Source organism: Phyllopteryx taeniolatus, unplaced genomic scaffold, assembly GCF_024500385.1.
Source record: "Phyllopteryx taeniolatus isolate TA_2022b unplaced genomic scaffold, UOR_Ptae_1.2 contig_46, whole genome shotgun sequence".
NCBI lineage: Eukaryota > Metazoa > Chordata > Actinopteri > Syngnathiformes > Syngnathidae > Phyllopteryx > Phyllopteryx taeniolatus.
In genome coordinates this window covers 94,496-121,566 of record NW_026903404.1, presented here as the reverse complement: position 1 = coordinate 121,566, position 27,071 = coordinate 94,496, and the positions used below count along the sequence as shown (strand labels likewise).

Sequence of the window (27,071 nt, the reverse complement as noted above, 5' to 3'; positions counted from 1 at the left end):
CCAAAAGTACTGTTGGGGCGGTTAGACAAAGCGAACCAGCAATTTTCATAGTGTAGTGGTTATCACGTTTGCCTCACACGCAAAAGGTCACTAGTTTGAAACCGGGTGGAAAAAAGGCCTGATACTTATTCTTTTTTCTTTTTATCTGCCATGAAAAACGATGGGAAGAGATTTGTGTCAAAATCTTTGACACAAATATATCTGTGACTTACATACGTGTTTTTCAAATCCACAAACATATCTGCAATTTACACGTGTTTTTTTTTATGTTGTGTGTGCATTTATCTCCCATTCCATTCTTCCCTCACTCGTGAACAAGACGCTAAGATACTTGAACTCCTCCACTTGGGGCAGGATCTCATCCTCGACCCGGAGAGGGCAAGCCACCCTTTTCCGACTGAGGACCATGGTCTCAGATTTGGAGGTGCTGACTCTCATCCCAGCCGCTTCACACTCAGCTGCAAACCGCTCCAGTGAGAGTTGGAGGTCACGGCTTGATGAAGCCAACAGAACCACATCATCTGCATAAAGAAGCGATGCAATATTTGGGTCACCAAACCGGAACCCCTCTCCGCCTCGGCTGCGCCTACAAATTCTGTCCATACAAGTTATGAACAGAATCGGTGACAAAGGGCAGCCTTGGCGGAGTCCAACCCTCACCGGAAACGAGTCCGACTTCCTGCCGGATATGGAGACCCAACTCTGACTCTGGTCGTACAGGGACCGAACAGCCCGTATCAGGGCCAGGGAAGAATGGAAAGGGAGATCGACAGACGGATCGATGCAGTGATGCGGACTTTGTATCGATCGTTGTGGTAAAGAAGGAGCTAAGCTGAAAGGCGAAGCTCTTGACTTACCGGTTGATCGACGTTCCTGCCCTCCCCTACGACCCACAGCTCGTGACCGAAAGAACAACATCCCGGATACAAGCGGCCGAAATGCGTTTCCTCCGCAGGGTGTCCGGGCTCTCCCTTAGAGATAGGGTGAGAAGCTCGGTCATCCGGGAGGATCTCAGAGTAGAGCCGCTGCTCCTCCACATCGAGAGGAGCCAGATGAGGTGGCCGGGGCATCTGACTTGGATAACTGCCGGACGCCTCCCTGGTGAGGTGTTCCGGGCACGTCCCACCGTGAGGAGACCCCGGGGACGACCCGGGACACGCTGGAGAGACTATGTCTTTCGGCTGGCCTGGGAACGCCTCGGGATCCCCCCTGAAGAGCTGGATGAAGTGGCTGTGGAGAGAGAAGTTTGGGCGTCCCTGCTAAAGCTACTGCTCCCGCGACCCGACCTCGGATAAGCGGTAGAAAATGGATGGATGGATGGATGGATGGTGTGCATTTATCATAACTTATCATTTGTAAATATTCAATTCTGCTTGTGTATTGTTGATGGTGCGTTTGGAGATCAGCACATTTATTTTTGAGACAAACGGAACGCAGTTTTCAAGATACACAGACAGACACACACACACAAGCACACACACAAGTTGAGAATCTTCACACGCAGCCTCTCGATCCTGATTCCCACTTCACTGGCAGAAATATTCACGGTGTCCGAGCAGGAGCTCAAGATTTGATTCCCGACGGGGAGGTTTTTGTCAGAGCAGTTTTTCAAGGCAGATTAATTAAAATAATAATCATAACCAGGCCTTGCTCATACTAAGTTTTGAATCAGGAACCTTGCACATATGAGGTGCACATGCACACCACTAAGCTATGGAAACTTTCACTGCAGAACATCACCAGCACACCACATACAACAGCTGCCTGACAAGCAAGGAAGAATGCTTCCTCCCGGTCTCGAACCGGGGACCTTTCACGTATTAGGCGAAAGTGATAACCACTACACTATGGAAACTGTGGTGGTTGTTGTGCCCAATAGCGGGCATGCAGTTTTTGAAAGACCAGCCCACCAAGTAACCAACTCACAAGCAGAATTGAATATTTACAAATGATAAGTCATAAAGGAGATTATTTAAGCATCACTGAAGTCCAAATCCTTTTGAGAGGACCAAGTGTTTTGAGCAGTTATCAAGCCAACCTTCTTTTCTTCATATTTCTACATCAAAGGACTTCCTACGGCAATTTGTGATTTGAAGGAAGGAAACATACAAAGTGAGCATATCCAATACATCACTCTGAATTGGGTTTAACACCATTTACAAAGCTGTACACGAGCTGCCCAGGAGTTGAACCTAGAACCTTCTGATCCGTAGTCAGATGCATTATCCATTGCGCCACTAGCCCCACAAAGGTATTAGGCCCTCTGCAAGTCCCTGTTGATCATTTTCACTGTCCTAGCAGGACTTGCGGAAAAAAGTAACTGCAGGAGTTCACTCTTGCCGTGACCCGGATTTGAACCGGGCTTGTTGCAGCCACAACGCAGAGTACTAACCACTGTACGATCACGGCTTGGGTTGGTGGAACCTATCTCTCAAAGTATTGTCTGTCATTTTGATTAGTAATGGAGACCAATTCGCAAAAACCAGATGTGAGTAACTCAACACAGCTAAAAATGGAAAATGTACTCTAATGTGAGGATCATTTGTGTGTTGGCACCTCATTCAGCTGTTAAATGTGTAACGACGGTGTTTCTGCAGACGACCTCAAGTTTCTCCCTCTCTCCTGCTTTGTTGGAGCTGCCACGTGGGAGATAGAACAAGTGACCAAAAGGGCTCAGAGAACCCAGCCAGATCCCAAGACTGGACTTCTAGACCGGCTTTTCGTGCCCAATTTCACACACTCTGAAGAACTTCAGTAGGCCCACAACTCCAACTACATTTGGAAGGACGTCAGGGCTGCCGTGGCTTGGTCAGCCAAAAGAAACAAGCGGTAGGCGGATCTTCATCGCTCCCCTACACCTGTAGACAAGGTGGGTCAGATGGCTTGGCTTTCCTCCCGTGACCTTTCTCTCCAGACCGAATCACGGAAGCTCACGCCATGCGTCATTGGTCTTTTTACGATCACTAAAGTCTTATATCCCACCTCTGTTCAGTTGAAGCTCCCTCCTCTCAAAATCCACCCGACATTTCATGTGTCTCTGCTCAAGCCTGTCTCCACCAGTACCCTTAGCCCTCCACCCTTACCCCCTACGCCCCACATAATCAACAAACATCCTGCTTTCACCTTGTCACGCATCGCCTTGGGGGGGACTGTCATGATCTGTGCCCTGTAGTTCCTTTTTGGAACTTGCGTTGCACTTTGTGCCTCCCTTTTCCCTCTCTAACTCTCCAGCAAGCATCACCTCCTCGCCCGCGTACCTGTTCTCAATCAGCACTAATCACTGCCTGCATATACAGTAAGCCTGCCAGATCCAGGAATCCAGCACCAGTAGTATCGTCCGTGCAACTCTTCTGATTCGTTCTCTTGTGTTCGATTGATTACTTGGCTACCCGCATTTGTACTGACTCTCTTGTGTTCTCCTCCACCTCCAGTGTTCCTGACGCGTGTTTGGCAAACATAACAACCACTACACAACTGAAACTGCTGCTCTCATGCTATCCGTTAGCAGGACCAGCAAATCGTCTCGCTGGAATTGCCATGTAATCAGGTGCATTGACGTGTGCTCGACAATCAGTGAATGTAGGTCAAAAGGCTCCTGGTTAGTATAGTGGACAGTATCTCCCCCTGTCACGCGGAAAACGTTAGCTTTTCGTGGGACTCTTCTTGTGGGAAAACAAAAAAGCCCATCAACATCGTTTCCAAACAAGGACCATACGCTTGTTTGGTGAGCATAACAACTAAACGACTGGAACTGTTGCTCTCGTGCTATCCATTAGCAGGACCAGCAAACAGCCTCGCTAGCTGGCATTGCTGATGCGTTCAGGTGAATTGACGTGGTCGGCACTCGGTGAATGCAGTACAAGGGATTCCTTGTTAATATCGAAGGTATGCACTCATGTCATCACTTCTAAATTTAAGTTTCAAAAGGTAAGTAAATACCAAGAAAAAAATAAGTTTGCATACTGTTCAATGATGCACCAGAGAGAAGAGAGTACTTTTTTTCCCCATTATTGTCATGGGCATGTGTTCCGGTTTTTGTCTTCCCCCTGTTTCACACACACCTGCTCCTGTGAGCATCTTCACCACCTGTGCCTCGTTCACCCTAATTACCCCTTGTATTTAACCTTGTGTCTCATTCCCTCTCGTCGCCAGTTCGTTGTACCTTGTCGTCGCGTTCCAGCATTCCTTGTTTCCACATCACAGACTCACAGTCAGACTTGACACTGTTCCGATTATCGACCTCGCCTTTTTGCCTCATGTTTTTGGATACTGTTGCCTTTCTTGGATTGCCTGCCTGTGTACCGACCTATGCCCGTATATAAAACCTCTCTTTTTGGAAACTGTCCATTTGTTTTGGAGTCGTGCATTTTTGGGTCCTATCCTCTGTTCCGTTCATGACAATTATGTTATTTGTGTGTCTCATTGCTGAAATGCAAAACAAACATTTCTGTCAAAGTAAATCTGACAATGATCAAAGTATATCAAACTTAATGAGGAAGCGCATAGCTTTCTGTTGCTAATTAACCGATACGGGATGATGGTGAAGTTTGATCTTGTTATTCGTTTTTATATCAGCGTTTTTATATCAGCATCAGAATTTTTTTTTCTTTAAATACGGTTCATCCTGAAGAGTTCATCTCCCGTTTTTCACTTTTTAAATAAAGTATTCAGTGAATTATTCATAAAAGAATAACACGCTTAACCCGGGAATGAAAGAAGTTTGTAAATGAAGTAAGCAGTGCTGTATATTAAGGACTGTAAAACTGAAAACGGAAATGGAAGCAATTTTATTTTAAAATGATTCTCCTTAGTTCCGGGCCCTGCGATTGGCTGGCAACCAGTTCAGGGTTGAACCGTCACCTTATCGTGGTGGAGGGGTTTGTGTGTCCCAATGATCCTAAGAGTTAAGTTGTCTGGGGCTTTATGCCCCTGGCAGGGTCACCCATGGCAAACAGGTTCTAGGTGAGGGACCAGACAAAGCACGGCTCAAAGACCCCTTATGATGATGACAAAAAATTGACTCAGGTTTCCCTTGCCCGGTCGCGGGTCACCGGGGCCCCCCTCTGGGTGCAGTGCGAGCTGGACACTGGCCGAAAGCGGGGACCTTGACGATCCGATCCCTGGCTACAGAAGCCGGCTCTCGGGACGTGGAATGTCACCTCTCTGGCAGGGAAGGAGCCCGAGCTGGTGTGTGCCCGATCAGAACCCGAGTGGTGTTCTGTTATTGGACTTCTGTGCTCATCACGGATTGTCCATAACGAACACCATGCTCAAGCATAAAGGTGTCCACAAGTGCATTTGGCACCAGGACACCCTAGGTTGCAGTTCGATGATCGACTTTGTGGTCGTGTCATCGGACTTGCAGCCGCATGTCTTTGACACTCGGGTGAAGAGAGGGCCAAAGCTGTCAATTGATCACCACCTGGTGGTGAGTGGGCTCCGATGGTGGGGGAAGATGCCGGTCCGACGTGGCAGGCCCAAACGTATTGTGAGGGTCTGCTGGGAACGTCTGGCAGAATCCCCTGTCAGAAGGAGTTTCAACTCCCACCTCCAACAGAACTTTGCTCATGTTCCGGGGGACATCGAGTCCGAGTGGACCATGTTCCGCGCCTCCATTGCTGAGGCGGATGACCGGAGCTGTGGCCGTAAAGTGGTTGGTGCCTGTCGTGGCGGCAATTCCCGAACCTGTTGGTGGACACCAACGGTGAGGGATGCCGTCAAGCTGAAGAAGGAGTCCTATCAGGCCTTTTTGGTCCACCATCCGGCGTCTCAGGAGGGGGAAGCCGTGCACCAGCAACACTGTGTATAGTGGGGTGGGGCGCTGCTGACCTCGACTCGGGACGTTGTGAGCCGGTGGGGAGAATACTTCGAAGACCTCCTCAATTCCACCGACACGTCTTCCCATCAGGGAGCAGAGTCTGGGTTCTTGAGGCTCTCCTGACTCTGGGGTTGAGGTCACTGAGGTGGTTAAAAAGCTCCTCGGTGGCAAGGCCCCAGGGGTTGATGAGATTCGCCCGGAGTTCCCCAAGGCTCTGGATGTTGTAGTGCTGTCCTGGTTAACACGCCTCTGCAACATCGCGTGGACATCGGGGAGAGTGCCTCTGGATTGGCAGACTGGGATGGTGGTCCCCCTTTTTAAGAAAGGGGACCGGAGGGTGTGTTCCAACTACAGGGGGATCACACTCCTCAGCCTCCCTGGTAAGGTCTATTCAGGGGTGCTGGAGAGGAGGGTCCGTCGGGAAGTTGAATCTCAGATTCAGGAGGAGCAGTGTGGGTTTTCGTCCTGGCCATGGAACAGTGGACCAGCTCTACACCCTTGGCAGGGTCCTCGAGGGTGCATGGGAGTTCGCCCAACCAGTCTACATGTATTTTGTGGACTTGGAGAAGGCGTTTGACCGTTTCCCTCGGGGGTTCCTGTGGGGGTTGCTTCTGGAGTATGGGGTACCGATCCCCCTGATACGGGCTGTTCGGTCCCTGTACAACCGGAGTTAGAGTTTGGTCCGCATATCCGGCAGTAAGTCGGACTCGTTTCCGGTGAGGGTTGGACTCCGCCAAGCTGCCCTCTGTCACTGATTCTGTTTAGAACTTTTATGGACAGAATTTCTAGGCGCAGCCGAGGCGTAGAGGGGTTCCGGTTTGGTGGCCTCAGTATTGCATCTCTGCTTTTTGCAGACGATGTGGTTCTGTTGGCTTCATCAAGCTGTGACCTCCAAGTCTCACTGGAGCGGTTCGCAGCTGAGTGTGAAGCGGCTGGGATGAGAATCAACATCTCCAAATCTGAGACCATGGTCCTCAGTTGGCGTGCCCTCTCCAGGTCGGGGATGAGATCCTGCCCCAAGTGGAGGAGTTCAAGTATCTTGGGGTCTTGTTCACGAGTGAGGGAAGAATGGAACGGGAGATCGACAGGCGGATCGGTACAGCGTCTGCAGTGATGCGACTTTGTATCGATCCATTGTGGTAAAGAAGGAGCTAAGCCGAAAGGCGAAGCTCTTGATTTACCGGTTGATCTACGTTCCTACCCTCCCCTACGACCCACAGCTTGTGACCGAAAGAACAAGATCCCGGATACAAGCTGCCGATATGTGTTTCCTCCGGAAGGTGTCCGAGCTCTCCCTTAGAGATAGGGTGAGAAGCTCGGTCGTCCGGGAGGATTTCACAGTAGAGCCGCTGCTCCTCCACATCGAGAGGAGCCAGATGAGATGGCTGGGGCATCTGATTCGGATGGCTCCCGGACGCCTCCCTGGCATGTCCCACCGGGAGGAGACCTCGGGGACGACCCAGGACACGCTGAAGAGACTACATTCTTCGGCTGGCCTGGGAACGCCTCGGGATCCCCCCGGAAGAGCTGGATGAAGTAGGTGAGGAGACGGAAGTCTGGGCGTCCCTACTAAAGCTACCGCCCCCGTGACCCGACCTCGGATAAGCGGTAGAAAATGGATGGATGGATGGATGGATGGCACTGTAATAATAATTTTTGTATCTTGCTGACAGATGAGGAAGGCGATTTCTTTTAATTTTCCTTAAAAATGACGGGGCTGCCGGTTTTCCACCTGGTTCAGCCACGGTCGGCTTAGCGGGGATTTCGGCAGGGTCGGACCATCGACTGTTGGATTCCCTTAAAAATGACTCTCAGTCAAGTCATTGTCCTGATCAGAAACTGCAGCACTGTGGCATCAGAGGATGTCAATATTGATTGGATGAAAGGCTTTTGACAAGTCCAAAACAGGTGGGCTGCCATAAGTTTACAGGTGGTGGGTCACTTCATGGAGGGTCTCTCCTCTTTGTCTCATTTGCATGTTTAGGTTGCTGTATAAATATACCCTAACCCTGTGTGCCTTTTCATTTTGGAGTGTGTGTGACCTGTCGTCCCCCGCACCCTGAAAGAATCTGTGAAAGTGGATATTCTCTGGCTGGAGCTGTCGGCCTTGGCAAAACGGGCATTGTAAATAATTGGCAATAACAATTATTTTTTACTTTTCAAATAAACAGCTTGAAGCAAGCACACTTGACCTCTTATTTGGAAAACTCCGCAAGTGAGAGCGAGAACAGGTGGTAAAGAACACATTAATAAGTGTGTTTTAATATGTTTAAATGTGTTAAAGCATGTGAGATGTGAAAACCTTTTTTTTTTTAACTATATGGTCTGTCTATATCGTTGATTTTTATTCTCAATTCTCTTCATTTCTCATTTCATTTTCACTGATTAGGTCTGTCTGGAACGTATCCCCCGCGATAAGTATGAGCGATTACAGTTGATAGCGCAGCAGTGCAATGTAACAATTTTTCAAAGGAAATTCAAACAAGTGATTGCTTGACTATCTTAAAAAGAGACTAAAAAACATCACTTAATTTGCACAATTGTAGTCATATCTTTATTTTTATGATATAAATTTGGCTGATCAGCTCTATTTCCCTGCTGCTGCCGTTACCCTGATTCTCAGGTTCATGAACCTTAAAGGAAAAAGAAATATGTGATCACGAATATGTACTACTGTACATAGCTTTCAGTTCTCAGGCTTTATTGTGTTTTTATCCTCTGTGACAATGCTTGACTGTATGTCAGAAGTGCTAATGTGCTCTTTTTTGTGCTGTCACCAAATAAAAACAATCAAGAGGCTCAAGCTCAAGCCTAAAAGTGCACACATTAGTTGCTAGTTCCAAAAAAATATTGTTTCATTTTTTTTTTTTATAAAAGGCCAATACATTTTTAAAAAACATCCATCCATCCATCCATTGTCTTCCGCTTATCCGAGGTCGGGTCGCGGGGGCAGCAGCCTCAGCAGGGAAGCCCAGATTTCCCTCTCCCCAGCCACTTCCTCCAGCTCTTCCGGGGGGATCCTGAGGCGTTGCCAGGCAAGCCGAGAGACGTAGTCTCTCCAGCATGTCCTGGGTCGTCACCGGGGTCTCCTCCCGGTGGGACGTGCCCGGAACACCTCACCAGGGAGGCGTCCTGAGGCATCCTAAACAGATGCCCAAGCCACCTCATCTGGCTCCTCTCAATGCAGAGGAGCAGCGGCTCTACTCTGAGCCCCTCCCGGATGACCAAGCTTCTCACCCTATCTGCAAGGGAGAGCCCGGACACCCTGCGGAGGAAACTCAATACGGCCCCTTGTATCCGGAATCTTGTTCTTTCGGTCACAACCCACAGCTCCTGACCATAGGTGAGGGTAGGAATGTAGATCGACCGGTAAATCGAGAGATTCGCCTTTCGACTTAGCTCCTGTTAAATAAATTGTAGAAGTTATCATTTATTTGCTAAGCTTGCATGAGTATTATGGACGATTTTGAGAAAGGAAGATGTCTCGCCTTCAAGAAGATGACTCAGCAGGAATCATCAGAGAGAAGGGCGTCTTGACCAAGGACGTGGCAGGTGTTGGTCTCATGTCTTCACCTTGAAACCCTCCTCTTAGTGTGTTGTGTCTTGTAAGCTTAGTATGTTATGTCTTTTAAATCAGAAACCTCCCTATTTCAAATAAATACAGGAGCGACAGGAGAGATTGTTTAGAGCGTGATGAGAGGCTGTAATCTGAACAATCTCCCATATGCCCTCCTCATGAGAAAAAGAAACCAGCGTCTTCATTCCTTTTGTGCATTTTTATAGGTGTTGGGTGAGATAGATCCAACAGCTCCTTTTTCACCACAGCGGATCGATACAAAGTCTCATCACTGCATACGCTGTACCGATCCGCCTGTCGATCTCCCGTTCCATTCTTCCCTCACTCGTGAACAAGACCCCAAGATATTTGAACTCCTCCTCTTGGGGAAGGATTTCATCCCCGACCTGGAGAGTCCACCCTTTTCCGACTGAGGACCATGGTCTCAGATTTGTAGGTGCTGATTCTCATTCCAGCAGCTTCACACTGCTGCGAACCGCTCCAGTGAGAGTTGGAGATCACGCCCTGATGAAGCCAACAGAACCACATCATCCGCAAAAGCAGAGATGCAAGACTGAAGCCACCAAACCGGACCCCCTCTTCACCTAAAAATTCTGTCCATAAAAGTTATGAACAGAATCTCTGACAAAGGGCAGCCTTGGCGGACTCCAACCCTCACCAGAAACGATTCAGACTTACTGCCGGCAATGCGGACCAAACTCTTGACAGCGGTCGTACAGGGATCGAACAGCCCGTATCAGAGGGTTCGGTACCCCATACTTCCTAAGCAACCCCCACAGGACTCCCCGAGGGACATGATCTGCTCTGGGTCCTTTTCCTTGTCCTTTAAGTATCAATGTACGTGTTTTATTTATTTTTATTTTGTTCAACTGTACCTATTCTTCCTGTGTGCTGTTGTCTTGCCCCTTTTTAATGTATGAGACCTGTCAAAGACAAATTTCTGTCATCTCTGGTGTCAGACGAATAAAGTTTCGATTCAAATCTATTTTACTGAATATTTTCCATATGAGATGCAAAATAACAATGACAAAAGCAGTCCAGATGCGCCATCTGTAAATATGGATGACCATGCTCAACAAAAAACAGTGCGCAGTATGCAAGATATGAAAGACAAGAGCAGAGCATTTTAAAAGTGCACAGTGTTTCAAGGAAACATTATGATACTGCGCTTGAACTTTTACAAAAGAAACCAATGCAGACATTAATTGTCATGATTTCAAGTGGAGTGGAAGTTACTGTAGTTTAGTGGTGATCATGTGCACCTCACGTGAAAGGTCCCTAGTTTAAAACTGGGTGTTTTAAAGGCCATTTAAAAAAAAATGATATTATTATTATAAATCTGCCATGAAAAACAGCTTCACCAAAAGGTGAAGCTGGCAAAAACCTTCTCACCGTGGGGGAATCGAATCCCAGTCTCCTGCTCGGACACCGTGAATGGTTCTGTCAGTGAATGGGAATCAGGATTGAGAGGCTGGAGACTGGAGGGCAGCCGGACGGCCAGCGTTTCAGCGGAGATGGAGCCGGCCGTCACGTGCTGAAACAAGGACCTGACAGCCCTCGCTTTCACACGGCCTTCCCGGATGGCATTGGGATTTTAGTGATGAAAGTTTTCCAAAAATTCCACCAAGTTTTTGGAGTGAGAACAATGCAAGCACATTTGGCGTGAATTTTTGGAATGTGTCGAAAATAGAATGGTGTGACTCGAATGAAAATTGTGAATGTAGAAGAACGTCAAAAAGGTAAGCAGAATTCATTCGGCTTTGGTTGGAAATAATTTTTAGACCTTGTTTCTTTTTTGCTATTAAAGACACAACAATGGGCATTTATGTCCTCAAAAAACATGCCTCAAGTGATGACTGCATGCTGGAGTTGTCCTTGAAGTCATCAAGGTTTTGCAAAACCTACATACTGTAGTGTAGCACTAGCCGTTGCTATGCTTTTTGGACTCATTTATGTGCTCAATCTCAGATACCCCAGAGACCTCCGTTACACCTTTGAGGTCGTGCAAAAGATTATTATGGACATGGATGGGCGTAAACTCTTCAACAGAGCACTTGGACTGAAGAACAGTCTGCTCCTGTTCTCGGAGTTGTAAATGTGCTGCCAACAGAAAAACATGTTAAATGTTTCTTTCATTTTTTTTACATGAAGTTGCCGTTTGTGAGTTCAGTCGAAATTGCCACTGCGACTTGTATTTTTTAGATCGTTTAATTTTGTAATAATTTATTTTTGTATAATTGTATGGTTTGTGTAATTGTATAATTTATTTTTTCATATTTGATGTATAATTTTCTACTGACCTCTTTCATATTTATTTTATTACGGTCAATTTAACCTCTGAAGTAGCAGACAATTGTACTTATTTGCGCCTTTTCTCAGTTTCAAACTGGAATTTTAAAGACGTTGTTTAAAGGTTAAATATTAAAATGTTTTGTTTCTCAGTTTAGTCCAAATCAGTTGAGTTATAATATGTGTGGCTTCAATACATTTGGGAAAGCAAATTTAAAAATATATTTACAGAGCTAAACGGGGTACTATACTGAATAAAAAGTTGTTTTAATTTACTTCATTTGAACATCGGCTGCACTAGATTAAAATGTGGCAAATTATGTAATTTTCCCCTCTTTTTGAAAATGACGTAAGTTTACCACATTTTAATCATGTGTAACCGATGTACATGTTCAAATTTAATAAATTCAAAGTCCTTTTTTGGGAGCGCAGGGACATACTGAAATTATTTTAACGCTATGTAATACCGTCAATAAAAATGAACATTGAGAAATCAATTTAGAGACACATTTAAGGTCATGGAGCCTGGACATTTTCATTATGTGCAACTGATGTACATGTTCAAAATAAGTAAATTCAGCAGACTTTTTTTTCAGTCTTCGCTTAAATTGTGGTTAAATGTCATGTTCATCGGGGAAGAGTGAGGCAAAGTGGATGTGTAAATTCAAATTTGTGAACTTCAAACAAATTGGAATTCTCCTCCTGTTTTCTTTTTGATGTGCAATCACTTTAAGCCTAACAAAGTCTATTTGTTGCAATGAAGCTGAGATAAAGACATTTAATTACAATAATCAAGAATAAAGGCTGATGAGTTCCACTGGGGAAGAAAAAAAAAACCTTTGGAAGACTTTTATACATATTTGCCGCAAAATCCTACAACCATAGAATGGCAAATAAGGTTGATATGACTCATTCTCAAACAGAATATTTGTATTTATATTGTCTTGTCAAAGTGTTTTGATGAGATGGTCTTCTTTTCCTTTGGGCTTGTCCCTTTAGGGGTCGCCACAGCGCATCGTCCTTTTCCATGTAAGCCTATCTCCTGCATCCTCCTCTCGAACATCAACTGCCCTCATGTCTTCCCTCACGACATCCATCAACCTTCTCTTTGGTCTTCCTCTCGCTCTCTTGCCTGGCAGCTCCATCCTCATCATCCTTCTACCAATATACTATTTCTCCTCTGGACGTGTCCAAACCATCAAAGTTTGCTCTCTCGAACTTTGTCTCTAAAACATCGAACCTCGGCTGTCCCTCTGATGAGCTCATCATTTATAATATAAAAAAATATGACAAAGTGGAGAGTGACATGAGTGTCACATTTCATCACCACACAAGATGTGATCATAAAAGCGGTTGAAATGGTAATCTGTATTAAATGTTGATTAATATTCTTATCAATACAGTAAAATGTTGAGATGTTTCACTTGATCGACAGTTTAATGCCTATCATGCCCTTCACATTAATTCACTGTCGTCCTGGCTCAGCAGGGTTTCCTCAGCCTTGGTACAGCCAACAGTTTTAGACAGACAACTTTTGTGCCAGGTTCTACCTACCCAGTCTGTGGTCGTATCGTGGTTAGTACTCTGAGTTGTGGCCGCAGCAGCCCTGGTTCAAATCTGGGTCATGGCAGGAATGAACCCCTGCAATTGCTTTTTTTAGTGCTGCCGTTTGGTTTGTGGGACAGTAAAAATTATCCACAGGCGCTTGCAGAGGGCCCAATACTTTTGTGGGGCTAGTGGCGCAACGGATAATGCGTCTGACTATGGATCAGAAGATTCTAGTTTCCACTCCTGGCTAGCTCATGTGCAGTTTTGCATGTGGTATTAAACCCAATTCAGAATGCTGTATGTGTTACGTTCACCTTAAATGTCTGCGTCACGCTAACTCATGCAACACTGTCACCGCATACCGTGTGGAGGAAACTAATTTCGGCTTGTATCCGGGATCTTGTTCTTTCGGTCACGACCCACAGCTCGTGACCATAGGTGAGGGTAGGAACGTAGATCGACCGGTAAATCGAGAGCTTCGGCTTAGCGCCTTCTTTTGTCACGTTCGTGGTTAGGGCGAAGGCGAGGAACGCAAGGCAAGAACATGGAGGATCCAAGTGCAGGGAAGCAGAGAGGCAAGGCAGGAGTGCGGGAGTCTCAAAAAATATTATTTAATCTTCAAAAAGGCCAAACAAGGATATTGGATAAAGCAAAACTAAACAAAGTCCCACAACACATAACAACAAAACCAAAGTAACAAAGAAACACTTGAATATCTAAAACTGGAAACAAACTATGACCTGTGAGTAAGACATGGAACAGATAGGGACAATGACACCTGACAATGACATGGCAAAGACATGTGACAACGACAACTGGCAACTATGACATGGCAAAGACGTGACAACGACAATGAACCGACAAGAACTGAAAGAAACCAGGGAACTAAATACAAACAGATTGACGAGACAACGAGGAACACCTGGACAAGACACGAGTGGTTGGAGAGAGCTGATTGGTCGACACAAGGTAGACGAGAACAGGTGGACACAATAACCTAATGAGCACACGACAAACATGGAACACAGGAAAACATGGAACAAAACTAAACACAACCCAAACCAAAACACAGACCATGACAGTATCCCCCCTCTAAAGGAATGCTGGACGAGCGCCGCCGGAGCCGGGTCAGGAGACGGCCGCTGGACGAGCGCCGCCGGAGCCGGGACGGGAGACGGCCGCTGGACGAGCGCCGCCGGGACGGGAGACGGCCGCTGGACGAGCGCCGCCGGAGCCGGGACGGGAGACGGCCGCTGGGCGAGAGCTGCCGGAGCCGGGACGGGAGACGGCCGCTGGGCGAGAGCCGCCGGAGCCGGGACGGGAGACGGCCGCTGGACGAGCGCCGGAGCAGGGACGGGAGACGGCCGCTAGACGAGCGCCGCCGGGACGGGAGACGGCCGCTGGACGAGCGCCGCCGGAGCCGGGACGGGAGACGGCCGCTGGACGGGAGATGGCCGCTGGACGAGCGCTGCCGGGACGGGTGGCGGCCGCTGGACGAGCGCCGCCGGAGCCGGAAGGGGAGCCTGTCGCAGCTGCCGAGGAGCAGGAACGGGAGCCTGGCGCAGCTGCCGAGGAGCAGGAACGGGAGCCTGGCGCAGCTGCCGAAGAGCAGGAACGGGAGCCTGGCGCAGCTGCCGAGGAGCAGGAACAGGGCCTGCAGTTGCTTCCTCAGCCTGCCGCCATTGAGTTTTGGGAGTAGAGGGTACGGGAGGGGCACAGGGTCTCGGGAAGGTGAACGAGGAAAAATGGCTGGTACTGAACATGGTGGCTTGGGGGCAGGTTTGACTAGACGTAACTTAATTGGAGCCGTGGAACAACGTGTGGCAACGGGTGAAAAATTAAGTTACTCAGGAACAGGGGGAAAAAAATGAGAGGGCAAAATTTTACCTTTACTTGGGCGCCTCCGTTGGCCACCATGCGGCGGTCCCGGGTAGATGGCCAAACGGGTGCCCAAGAAAAGGTCCGAGGGAAAGGATTTGGACTCACTGGGGTTTGAAACGGGGAGACGTGACAAAAACTGACTTGGACAGGATAAACTAGGGAAGGAACCAGAAAAATCAGACAGGAGGTTAACTAAATCGGGGCCATCTTCACAATCAGAAAAATCAGAATCTAAAAAAACATGTGGATGTAAAATAGTAGGACATGGTGAATAACTAGGACAAGTGGGGGGCACAGATGAAAAGGACAGAAAAGACTTAACGATAGGGCTTACTGGAGGAGTGTAGGTATGGTTGGCAGGCTGAGGACGGTGGGAGGCAGTTTGGTGGTGTCCAGGGTGACGCCATGTTCTTCCCGCTGGATCCTGTTCTGGTCACTGTGCCAGATGATCCTGTTCTCTAAAAAACTGACTCCAGCCGGGAGAAATTATGACATAGGTGACCGTGAACTGCTGGCAGTCAAGGTGGCTTTGGTGGAGTGGAGGCACTGGCTAGAGGGGGCACAGACTCCGTTTTTAGTATGGACAGATCACAAGAACCTTGAGTATATTAAATCTGCTAAAAGATTAAATGCGAGGCAGGCTAGATGGGCTCTGTTCTTCACTAGATTTAATTTCATGTTATCCTACCGACCTGGTTCTAAGAATGGTAAACCAGATGCTTTATTACGTATTTTCTGTGAAGAGAATTCATTGTCCGACCCTAAGACTATTTTGCCCAAGTCATGTTTCATTTCTGCTTTTGTTTGGGACGTTGAAACTGCGGTTAAAGAGGCTCTGAAGAACACTCTTAGCCCTGAAGATTGCCCTTAAAACAGGCTTTATGTGGTTCCGATCTTAAGGGGAAGAGTCATCCACTGGGCTCACACTAACCATACCGTATGTCACTCAGGCATTGCCAAAATGCAATCTGTGGTCGAACAGCGGTTTTGGTGGCCTAATGTTAGGAGGGATGTTATCGATTACGTCAATGCTTGCCAGGTATGTGCTGCTAACAGGCCCTCTCGTCAACGTCCTTCTGGGGAGTTGCGATCCCTGCCAATACCACAACGTCCTTGGTCAGACATTTCCGTAGACTTTGTGACAGGATTACCGGCCTCGAAAGGTAATACCACCATTCTCACAGTTGTTGACAGATTTTAAAATAGAATTTTTTTAGAATCATCTTTTATTGTCATGAACATGCATGCATGCACACGAAATTTGTTCTCTGCATTTAACCCATCACAGTGAACACATACACATGTTAGTGGAACACACTGGAGCAGGGGGCAGCTGAAGCGCCCAGGGAGCATTTCAGGGTATCAGTGTCTTGCTCAAGGACACCACAGCCGTGAGTCTGGGAGATGTTGGCGGATGGTCCAGTCGGGGTCTTGACCTATCCATTTGTTTTGGAGTCGGGCATTTTTGGGTCCTATGGTTTGTTCCGTTCATGACATCTTTACCACAAGGGATCGATACAAAGTCCGCATCACTGCAGACGCTGCACCGATCCGCCTGTCGATCTCAAGTTCCATTCTTCCCTCACTCGTGAACAAGACCCCAAGATACTTGAACTTCTCCACTTGGGGCAGGATCTCATCCCCGACCCAGAGAGGGGACGCCACCCTTTTCTGACTGAGGACCATGGTCTCAGATTTGGAGGTGCTGATTCTCATCCCAGCCGCTTCACACTCAGCTGCAAACCGCTCCAGTGAGAGTTGGAGGTCACGGCTTGATGAAGCCAACAGAACCACATCATCTGCAAAAAGCAGAGATGCAATACTGAGGCCACCAAACCGGACCCCCTCTACAGCTCCGCTGCACCGAGAAATTCTGTCCATAAAAGTTATGAACAGAATCGTGACAAAGGGCAGCCTTGGCGGAGTCCAACCCTCACCGGAAACGAGTCCGACTTACTGCCGGATATGCGGACCAAACTCTGACTCTGGTCGTACAGGGACCGAACAGCCCGTATCAGGGGCAGGGAAGAATGGAACGGGAGATCGACAGGCGGATCGGTGCAGCGTCTGCAGTGATGCGGACATTGTATCGGTCCGTTGTGGTAAAGAAGGAGCTAAGCCGAAAGGCGAAGCTCTCGATTTACCGGTTGATCTACGTTCCTACCCTCACCTATGGTCACAAGCTGTGGGTCGTGACCGAAAGAACAAGATTCCTGATACAAGCGGCCGTAATGAGTTTCCTCCACAGGGTATCCGGGCTCTCCCTTAGAGATAGGGTGAGAAGCTCGGTCATCCGGGAGGATCTCAGAGTAGAGCCGCTGCTCCTCCACATCGAGAGGAGCCAGATGAAGTGGCTGGGGCATCTGATTCGGATGCCTCGCGGACGCCTCCCTGGTGAGGCTTCGGGAGTATGCGGTACTGAACGGGCTGTTCGGTCCCTGAGATGTTCCGGGCATGTCCCTCCGGGAGGAGACCCTGGGGACGACCAAGGACACCCTGGAGAGACTACATCCTTCGGCTGGCCGGGCAACGAGCTGGATGAAGTGGCTGGGGAGAAGAAAGTCTGGGCGTCCCTGCTAAAGCTACTGCCCCCGCGACCTGACCTCGGATAAGCGGTAGAAAATGGATGGATGGCTGGATGGATGGTGTGCATTTATCATAACTGAGCATTTTAAAAATTCAATTCTGCTGTGCATTGTTGATGGTGCGTTTGTAGATCAGCGCATTTATTTTTGAGACAAACGGAACGCAGTTTTCAAGATACACACACACACACACAAAAGTTGAGAATCTTCACACGCAGCCTTTTGATCCTGATTCCCACTTCACTGGAAGAACTATTCACGGTGTCCGAGCAGGGGAGAAGGTTTTTATCGAAGCTGTTTTTCAAGGCAAATTAATTTTAAAAATAATAATAACCAGTCCTTGCTCATACTAAGTTTTGAACAAGGAACCTTTCACACATGAGGTGCACATGCACACCACTAAGCTATGGTAAAATTTACTGCAGAACATCACCAGCACACCACATACAACAGCAGCCTAACAAACAAAGAAGACTGTTTCCACCCGGTCTCGAACCGGGGACCTTTCGCGTGTTAGGCGAACGTGATAACCACTACACTATGGAAACTGTGGTGTGTGTTGTGCCCAATAGTAGACATGCAGTTTTTGACAGACCAGCCCACCAAGTAACCAACTCACAAGCAGAATTGAATATTTACAAATGATAAGTCATAATAGAATTCATTTCAGCATTACTGAAGTAAGAATTCTTTTGAGAGGATCAAGTGTTTTGAGCAGTTATCAAGCCAACCATCTTTTCTTTGTATTTCTACATCAATGGAATTCCTACAGCCATTTGTGATTTGACGGGGCTGCCGGTTTTCCACCTGGTTCAGCCACGGTCGGCTTACCGGGGATTTCGGCAGAGTCGGACCATCGACTGTTGGATTCCCATAAAAATGACTCGCAGTCAAGTCATCATCCTGATAGGAAACTGCAGCACTGTGGCATCAGAGGATGTCAATATTGATTGGATCAAAGGCTTTTGGCAAGTCGAAAACAGGTGGGCTGCCATAGGTTTACAGGTGGTGGGTCACTTAGAGGAGGGTCTCTCCTCTTTGTCTGATTTGCGTGTTTAGGTTTCTGTATATTTTTACCCTGTGTGCCTTTTCATTTTGTAGTGTGTGTGACCTGTCGTCCCCCGCACGCTGAATGAATCTCCGAAAGTGGATATTCTCTAGCTGGAGCTGTCGGCCTTGGCACAACGGGCATTGTAAATAATTGGCAATAACAATTATGTTTTACTTAAAAATAAACAGCTTGAAGCATGCACACTTATCTCTTATTTGGAAAACTATGCAAGTGAGAGTGAGAACAGGTGGTAACGCACACATTAATAAGTGTGTTTTAATAAGTTTAAATGTGCTTAAAGCATGTGAGATGTGAAAACCTTTATTTTTAACGACAACCCCAACGTTGTGTTAAACAGATAAAAACAGAATACAATAATTTGCAAATCATGTTCAACCTATATTTAATTGAATACTCTACAAAGACAAGATATTTAATGTTCAAACTGATCAACTTTATTGTTTTTAGCAAATAATCATTTTCTTCGAATTTTATGGCTACAACACATTCCAAAAAAGCTGGGACAGGGTCATGTTAACACTGTGTTACATCACCTTTTCTTTTAACAACATTCAATAAACATTTGGGAACTGAGGCTTTGTAGGGGGAATTCTTTCCCATTCTTGCTTGATGTACAGCTTCAGCTGTTCAACAGCCTGGGGTCTCCTTTGTCATATTTTACGCTTCATAATGCGCCACACATTTTCAATGGGAGACAGGTCTGGACTACAGGCAGGCCAGTCGAGTACCCGCACTCTTTTACTACAAAGCCACGCTGTTGTAACACGTGCAGAATGTGGTTTGGCATTGTCTTGCTGAAATAAGCAGGGGCGTCCATGAAAAAGACGTTGCTTGGATAGCAGCATATGTTTCTCCAAAACCTCTATGTACCTTTCACCATTAATGGTGCCTTCACAGATGTGTAAGTTACCCATGCCATTGGCACTAACACAGCCCCATACCATCACAGATGCTGGCTTTTGAACTTTGCGTCCATGACAGTCGGATGGTTCTTTTCCTCTGGCGTCCATAATTTCCAAAAACAATTTCAAATGTGGACTCATCGGACCACAGAACACTTTTCCACTTTGCATCAGTCCATCTTAGATGAGCTCGGGACCAGAGAAGCCAGCGGCGTTTCTGGGTGTTGTTGATAAATGGCTTTTGCTTTGCATAGTAGTTTTAAGTTGCACTTACGGATGTAGTGCCGAACTGTATTTACTGACATTGTTTTTTTTTTAAGTGTTCTTGAGCCCACGTGGTGATATCCTTTACACATTGATGTTGGTTTTTGATGCAGTACCGCCTGAGGGATCGGGCATTCAATGTTGGTTTTCGGCCTTGCCGCTTACATGCAGTGATTTCTCCAGATTCTTTGAACCTTTTGATGATATTATGGACCGTAGATGATGAAATTCCTAAATTCCTTGCAATTGTACATTGAGGAACATTGTCCTGAAACTGTTCGACTATTTTGTCATGCACTTGTTCACAAAGAGGTGAACCTCGCCCCATCTTTGCTTGTGAACGACTGAGCAAATCAGGGAAGCTCCTTTTAAACCCAATCATCAGAATCAGAATCAGAATCATCTTTATTTGCCAAGTATGTCCAAAAACACACAAGGAATTTGTCTCCGGTAGTTGGAGCCGTTCAAGTACGACAACAGACAGTCAATTTACAGAACACTTTGGAGACAGAAAGACATTGACAAAAAAACAGTCACTGAGCAGTAAAGGGTTGCTTGTTATCTGGTAATGCCGGTACTTTTTTTTTGTTTGTTTTTTTGACAATTGTGCAAAAAGATGCAGAGTCCTCTAGCACTGAGAGCAGTTCGAATGACTAATATTGCAATAGTCCGGTTCAATGACCATTGTGCAAAGGGTGCCGAGACTTCAAGGAGTGTATGCGGTTTAAAGTGACGAGGCGTGCGATAATCTGGGACAATGTGAGCACTGAATTCCCCCTCAGCAGAGGCGCACTCACAAAAAGGAAATGAATGACAGAATGGACACATTGTCTTTATACACTAGACACTGTCAGGAGAGGTATTTGAACCCACGCCTCCATAGAGACTGCAACCTTAATGCAGCGCCTTGGACCGCTCGGCCATCCTGACTATAGTACGTTGTGTTGTTTAGAAGGAACAAAGGGTCCGGATCTTTATTCACCCCAGGCGGTCTGCTCATCCGGTGGGCGACCCGTTCGAGTGCATTGGAATGTAGTCAAAGTGCAAGCGCCCACATACCAAGCATTGGTGGTTCAGTGGTTGAATTCTCGCCTGCCACGCGGGAGGCCTAGGTCCGATTCCTGGCCAATGCAGCTTGAATGCTTTGTGTATATTCAGCTCTATTTGAGGTAAATGAGTACAAACTCCTTCTGCTTGCAAAACACACATTTTCCCCTCCCGGTTCTGGACGACCGAGGACAGGAACCAAGTGTTTGTTGTTCACATCTTGTCAGAAGTGGGTCATATGGTAGACTTTGCGAACTTAGTTCACCAACTTGGCGCGCAGGGCCATCCTCACAAATATTCCTTGCGTTGTTTCGTGGCAGTGTACGGCAGAAACAATGATAACACCCTCGTACCATTTTTTGTTGGACAAGAAAGCCAAGGAGAGGAAACAGACAGTTTTTGTCAGTCTAATCACACAAGAAGCAGAATGTCAACCCGCATACCCGTAGATATTGCAACCTGAATGGAGTTGCTTGGACGGCTCAGCAACTCCGACAGACTTCGATTGTGTTGTTTTTTATTGCATCATAGTTTTCTGATGTTTATATGCATGCCAGTGCCTCTGACTTACTGACTCAATATTCATTTGAAATGTAGGAATCCATGTCAAGAGAAGGAGAATGAAGACAAAGTCTGTTGACAGAATATGGGCCACTCGTACATAATGTCCCCTGCTTCCCCCGGGACATGGACAAAGTTTTGCCGGAGGTGGGAGTTGAACCTCCTTCTGACTGGGAACTCTGCCAGACATTACCAGCACACCCTAACAATACGTAATTCTCTTTCATGTCGAACTGACATCTGCCCTCAACATCGAAGCAAACACACCACCCAGTGGGAATCAGATTGCAGCTCCGCCCCTCTTTTCACCCCAGTGTCCAAGAAATGCGGCAGCATGTCCGATGACACGACGACAAAGTCGATCATCGAACTGCGACCTTTGGTTGTCCTAGTGTCGAGTGCTCATCTGGAAACCCTTATGTGTGAAGATGGTGGTCATTATTGACAGTCTGTGACGAGCACATTATTCCTATAAGTAAGCACGACTCGCGCTTAGATCGGAGAGGGGTGAGGAGGCTTTCGCCTTTATCACGCCCTTCCGAGTCACATTGTCACTCGCCATGTGAGCACTGAATTCCCCCTCAGCAGAGGCGCACTCACAAAAAGGAAATGAATGACAGAATGGACACATTGTCTTTATACACTAGACACTGTCAGGAGTGGTATTTGAACCCACACCTCCATAGAGACTGCAACCTTAATGGAGAGCCTTGGACCGCTCGGCCATCCTGACAGTAGTACATTGTGTTGTTTAGAAGGAACAAAGGGTCCGGATCTTTATTCACCCCAGGCGGTCTGCTCATCCGGTGGGCGACCCGTTCGAGAGAATTGGAATGTCGTCAAAGTGCAAGAGCCCACATACCAAGCATTGGTGGTTCAGTGGTAGAATTCTCTCCTGCCACGCGGGAGGCCCGGGTCTGATTCCTGGCCAATGCAGCTTGAATCTTTTGTGTATATTCAGCTCTATTTGAGGTAAATGAGTACAAACTCCTTCTGCTTGCAAAACACACATTTTCCCCTCCCGGTTCTGGACGACCAAGGACAGGAACCAAGTGTTTGTTCACATCTTGTCAGAAGTGGGTCATATGCGTAGACTTTGCGAACTTAGTTCACCAACATGGCGCGCTGGGCCATCCTCACAAATATTCATTGTGTTGTTTCGTGGCAGTGTACGACAGAAACAATGATAACACCCTCGTACCAATTTTTGTTGGACAAGAAAGCCAAGGAGAGGAAACAGACAGTTTTTGTCAGTCTAATCACACAAGAAGCAGAATGTCAACCCGCATACCCGTAGATATTGCAACCTGAATGGAGTTGCTTTGACGGCTCAGCCACTCTGACAGACTTCGATTGTGTTGGTTTTCATTGCATCATAGTTTTCTGATGTTTATATGCATGCCAGTGCCTCTGACTTACTGACTCAATACTCATCTGAAATGTAGGAATCCAAGTCAAGAGCAGGAGAATGAAGACAAAGTCTGTTGACAGAATATGGGCCACTCGTACTTAATGTCCCCTGCTTCCCCCGGGACATGGACAAAGTTTTGCCGGATGTGGGAGTTGAAGCTCCTTCTGACTGGGGACTCTGCCAGACATTACCAGCACACCCTCACAATACGTAAATCTCTTTCATGTCGAACTGACATCTGCCCCCAACATCGAAGCAAACACACCACCCAATGGGAATCAGATTGTAGCTCCGCCCCCCTTTTCACCCCAGTGTCCAAGAAATGCGGCAGCATGTCCGATGACACGAGCACAAAGTCGATCATCGAACTGCGACCTTTGGTTGTCCTGGTGTCAAGTGCTCATCTGGAAACCCTTATGTGTGAAGATGGTGGTCATTATTGACAGTCTGTGACGAGCACATTATTCCTATAAGTAATCACGACTCGCGCTTAGATCAGAGAGGGGTGAGGAGGCTTTCGCCTTTATCACGCCCTTCCGAGTCACATTGGCACTCGCCATGTGAGCACTGTATTCCCCCTCAGCAGAGGCGCACTCACAAAAAGTAAATGAATTGACACATTGTCTTCATACACTAGACACTGTAAGGAATGGGATTTGACCACACACCTCCAGAGAGACTGTAACCTGAATGCAGCACCTTGGACCGCTCGGCCATCCTGACAGTAGTACGTTGTGTTGTATAGAAGGAACAAAGGGTCCGGATCTTTATTCACCCCAGGCGGTCTGCTCATCCGGTGGGCTACCCGTTCGAGAACATTGGAATGTAGTCAAAGGGCAAGAGACCCCATACCAAGCATTGGTGGTTCAGTGGTAGAATTCTCACCTGCCACGCTGGAGGCCCGGATCCGATTCCCGGCCAGTGCAGCTTGACTGTTTTGTGTATATTCAGCTCTATTTGAGGTAAATGAGTACAAACTCCTTCTGCTTGCAAAACACACATTTTCCCCTACCTGTACTGGACGACCGGGGACAGGAACCAAGTGTTTCTTGGTCACATCTTGTCAGAAGGGGGTCACATGCTTAGACTTTTCAAACTTAGTTCACCAACTTGGCGCGCTGGGCCATCCTCACAAATATTCCTTGTGTTGTTTCGTGGCAGTGTTGGGCAGAAACAATGATAACACCCGAGTCGTACCAATTTTTGTTGGACAAGAAAGCCAAGGAGAGGAAACATACAGTTTTTGTCAGTCTAATCACACAAGAAGCAGAATGTCAACCCGCATACCCGTAGATATTGCAACCTGAATGGAGTTGCTTTGACGGCTCAGCCACTCCGACAGACTTCGATTGTGTTGTTTTTCATTGCATCATAGTTTTCTGATGTTTATATGCATGCCAGTGCCTCTGACTTACTGACTCAATACTCATCTGAAATGTAGGAATCCATGTCAAGAGCAGGAGAATAAAGACAAAGTCTGTTGACAGAACATGGGTCACTCATACTTAATGTCCCCTGCTTCCCCCGGGACATGGACAAAGTTTTGCCGGATGTGGGAGTTGAAGCTCCTTCTGACTGGGGACTCTGCCAGACATTACCAGCACACCCTCACAATACGTAATTATCTTTCATGTCGAACTGACATCTGCCCCCAACATCGAAGCAAACACACCACCCAATGGGAATCAGATTGCAGCTCCGCCCCCCTTTTCACCCCAGTGTCCAAGAAATGCGACAGCATGTCCGATGACACGACCACAAAGTCGATCATCGAACTGTGACCTTTGGTTGTCCTGGTGTCGAGTGCTCATCTGGAAACCCTTATATGTGAAGATGGTGGTCATTATTGACAGACTGTGACAAGCACATTATTCCTATAAGTCATCACGACTCGCGCTTAGATCGGAGAAGGGTGAGGAGGCTTTCGCCTTTATCACGCCCTTCCGAGTCACATTGGCACTCGCCATGTGAGCACTGAATTCCCCCTCAGCAGAGGCGCACTCACGAAAAGGAAATTAATGCCAGAATGGACACATTGTCTTTATACACTAGACACTGTCAGGAATGGGATTTGACCCCACACCTCCATAGAGACTGCAACCTGAATGCAGCACCTTGGACCGCTCGGCCATCCTGACAGTAGTACATTGTGTTGTTTAGAAGGAACAAAGGTTCCGGATCTTTATTCACCCCAGGCGGTCTGCTCATCCGGTGGGCGACCCGTTCGAGAGAATTGGAATGTCGTCAAAGTGCAAGAGCCCACATACCAAGCATTGGTGGTTCAGTGGTAGAATTCTCTCCTGCCACGCGGGAGGCCCGGGTCCGATTCCTGGCCAATGCAGCTTGAATCTTTTGTGTATATTCAGCTCTATTTGAGGTAAATGAGTACAAACTCCTTCTGCTTGCAAAACACACATTTTCCCCTCCCGGTTCTGGACGACCGAGGACAGGAACCAAGTGTTTGTTCACATCTTGTCAGAAGTGGGTCATATGCGTAGACTTTGCGAACTTAGTTCACCAACATGGCGCGCTGGGCCATCCTCACAAATATTCATTGTGTTGTTTCGTGGCAGTGTACGACAGAAACAATGATAACACCCTCGTACCAATTTTTGTTGGACAAGAAAGCCAAGGAGAGGAAACAGACAGTTTTTGTCAGTCTAATCACACAAGAAGCAGAATGTCAACCCGCATACCCGTAGATATTGCAACCTGAATGGAGTTGCTTTGACGGCTCAGCCACTCTGACAGACTTCGATTGTGTTGTTTTTCATTGCATCATAGTTTTCTGATGTTTATATGCATGCCAGTGCCTCTGACTTACTGACTCAATACTCATCTGAAATGTAGGAATCCAAGTCAAGAGCAGGAGAATGAAGACAAAGTCTGTTGACAGAATATGGGCCACTCGTACTTAATGTCCCCTGCTTCCCCCGGGACATGGACAAAGTTTTGCCGGATGTGGGAGTTGAAGCTCCTTCTGACTGGGGACTCTGCCAGACATTACCAGCACACCCTCACAATACGTAAATCTCTTTCATGTCGAACTGACATCTGCCCCCAACATCGAAGCAAACACACCACCCAATGGGAATCAGATTGTAGCTCCGCCCCCCTTTTCACCCCAGTGTCCAAGAAATGCGGCAGCATGTCCGATGACACGAGCACAAAGTCGATCATCGAACTGCGACCTTTGGTTGTCCTGGTGTCAAGTGCTCATCTGGAAACCCTTATGTGTGAAGATGGTGGTCATTATTAACAGTCTGTGACGAGCACATTATTCCTATAAGTCATCACGACTCGCGCTTAGATCGGAGAGGGGTGAGGAGGTTTTTGCCTTTATCACGCCCTTCCGAGTCACATTGGCACTCGCCATGTGAGCACTGAATTCCCCCTCAGCAGAGGCGCACTCACAAAAAGGAAATGAATGCCAGAATGGACACATTGTCTTTATACACTAGACACTGTCAGGAATGGGATTTGACCCCACACCTCCATAGAGACTGCAACCTGAATGCAGCACCTTGGACCGCTCGGCCATCCTGACAGTAGTACATTGTGTTGTTTAGAAGGAACAAAGGTTCCGGATCTTTATTCACCCCAGGCGGTCTGCTCATCCGGTGGGCGACCCGTTCGAGAGAATTGGAATGTCGTCAAAGTGCAAGAGCCCACATACCAAACATTCGTGGTTCAGTGGTAGAATTCTCGCCTGCCATGCGGGAGGCCTGGGTCTGATTCCTGGCCAATGCAGCTTGACTCTTTTGTGTATATTCAGCTCTATTTGAGGTAAATGAGTACAAACTCCTTCTGCTTGCAAAACACACATTTTCCCCTCCCGGTTCTGGACGACCGAGGACAGGAACCAAGTGTTTGTTCACATCTTGTCAGAAGTGGGTCATATGCGTAGACTTTGCGAACTTAGTTCACCAAGATGGCGCGCTGGGCCATCCTCACAAATATTCCTTGTGTTGTTTCGTGGCAGTGTACGGCAGAAACAATGATAACACCCTCATACCAATTTTTGTTGGACAAGAAAGCCAAGGAGAGGAAACAGACAGTTTTTGTCAGTCTAATCACACAAGAAGCAGAATGTCAACCCGCATACCCGTAGATATT

At 47.3% G+C, this 27,071-nt stretch overlaps 7 non-coding genes across 7 annotated transcripts; 2 read left to right on the top strand and 5 right to left on the bottom strand.

The window, feature by feature from the left end:
• Positions 1-1,782: 1,782 nt before the first annotated feature.
• On the bottom strand, positions 1,783-1,855 carry trnai-aau (transfer RNA isoleucine (anticodon AAU)). The gene has a single exon. It is a non-coding gene; the product is annotated as a tRNA-Ile (tRNA).
• A 16,318-nt stretch (positions 1,856-18,173) lies between these two features.
• trnav-aac (transfer RNA valine (anticodon AAC)) lies at positions 18,174-18,246 on the bottom strand. The gene has a single exon. It is a non-coding gene; the product is annotated as a tRNA-Val (tRNA).
• Positions 18,247-20,784: 2,538 nt separating this feature from the next.
• trnal-aag (transfer RNA leucine (anticodon AAG)) lies at positions 20,785-20,866 on the bottom strand. Its single transcript has one exon. It is a non-coding gene; the product is annotated as a tRNA-Leu (tRNA).
• Positions 20,867-20,998: 132 nt separating this feature from the next.
• On the top strand, positions 20,999-21,069 carry trnag-gcc (transfer RNA glycine (anticodon GCC)). Its single transcript has one exon. It is a non-coding gene; the product is annotated as a tRNA-Gly (tRNA).
• Positions 21,070-25,011: 3,942 nt separating this feature from the next.
• Positions 25,012-25,093, bottom strand: trnal-cag (transfer RNA leucine (anticodon CAG)). The gene has a single exon. It is a non-coding gene; the product is annotated as a tRNA-Leu (tRNA).
• Positions 25,094-25,225: 132 nt separating this feature from the next.
• On the top strand, positions 25,226-25,296 carry trnag-gcc (transfer RNA glycine (anticodon GCC)). The gene has a single exon. It is a non-coding gene; the product is annotated as a tRNA-Gly (tRNA).
• Positions 25,297-26,420: 1,124 nt separating this feature from the next.
• On the bottom strand, positions 26,421-26,502 carry trnal-cag (transfer RNA leucine (anticodon CAG)). The gene has a single exon. It is a non-coding gene; the product is annotated as a tRNA-Leu (tRNA).
• Positions 26,503-27,071: the final 569 nt, after the last annotated feature.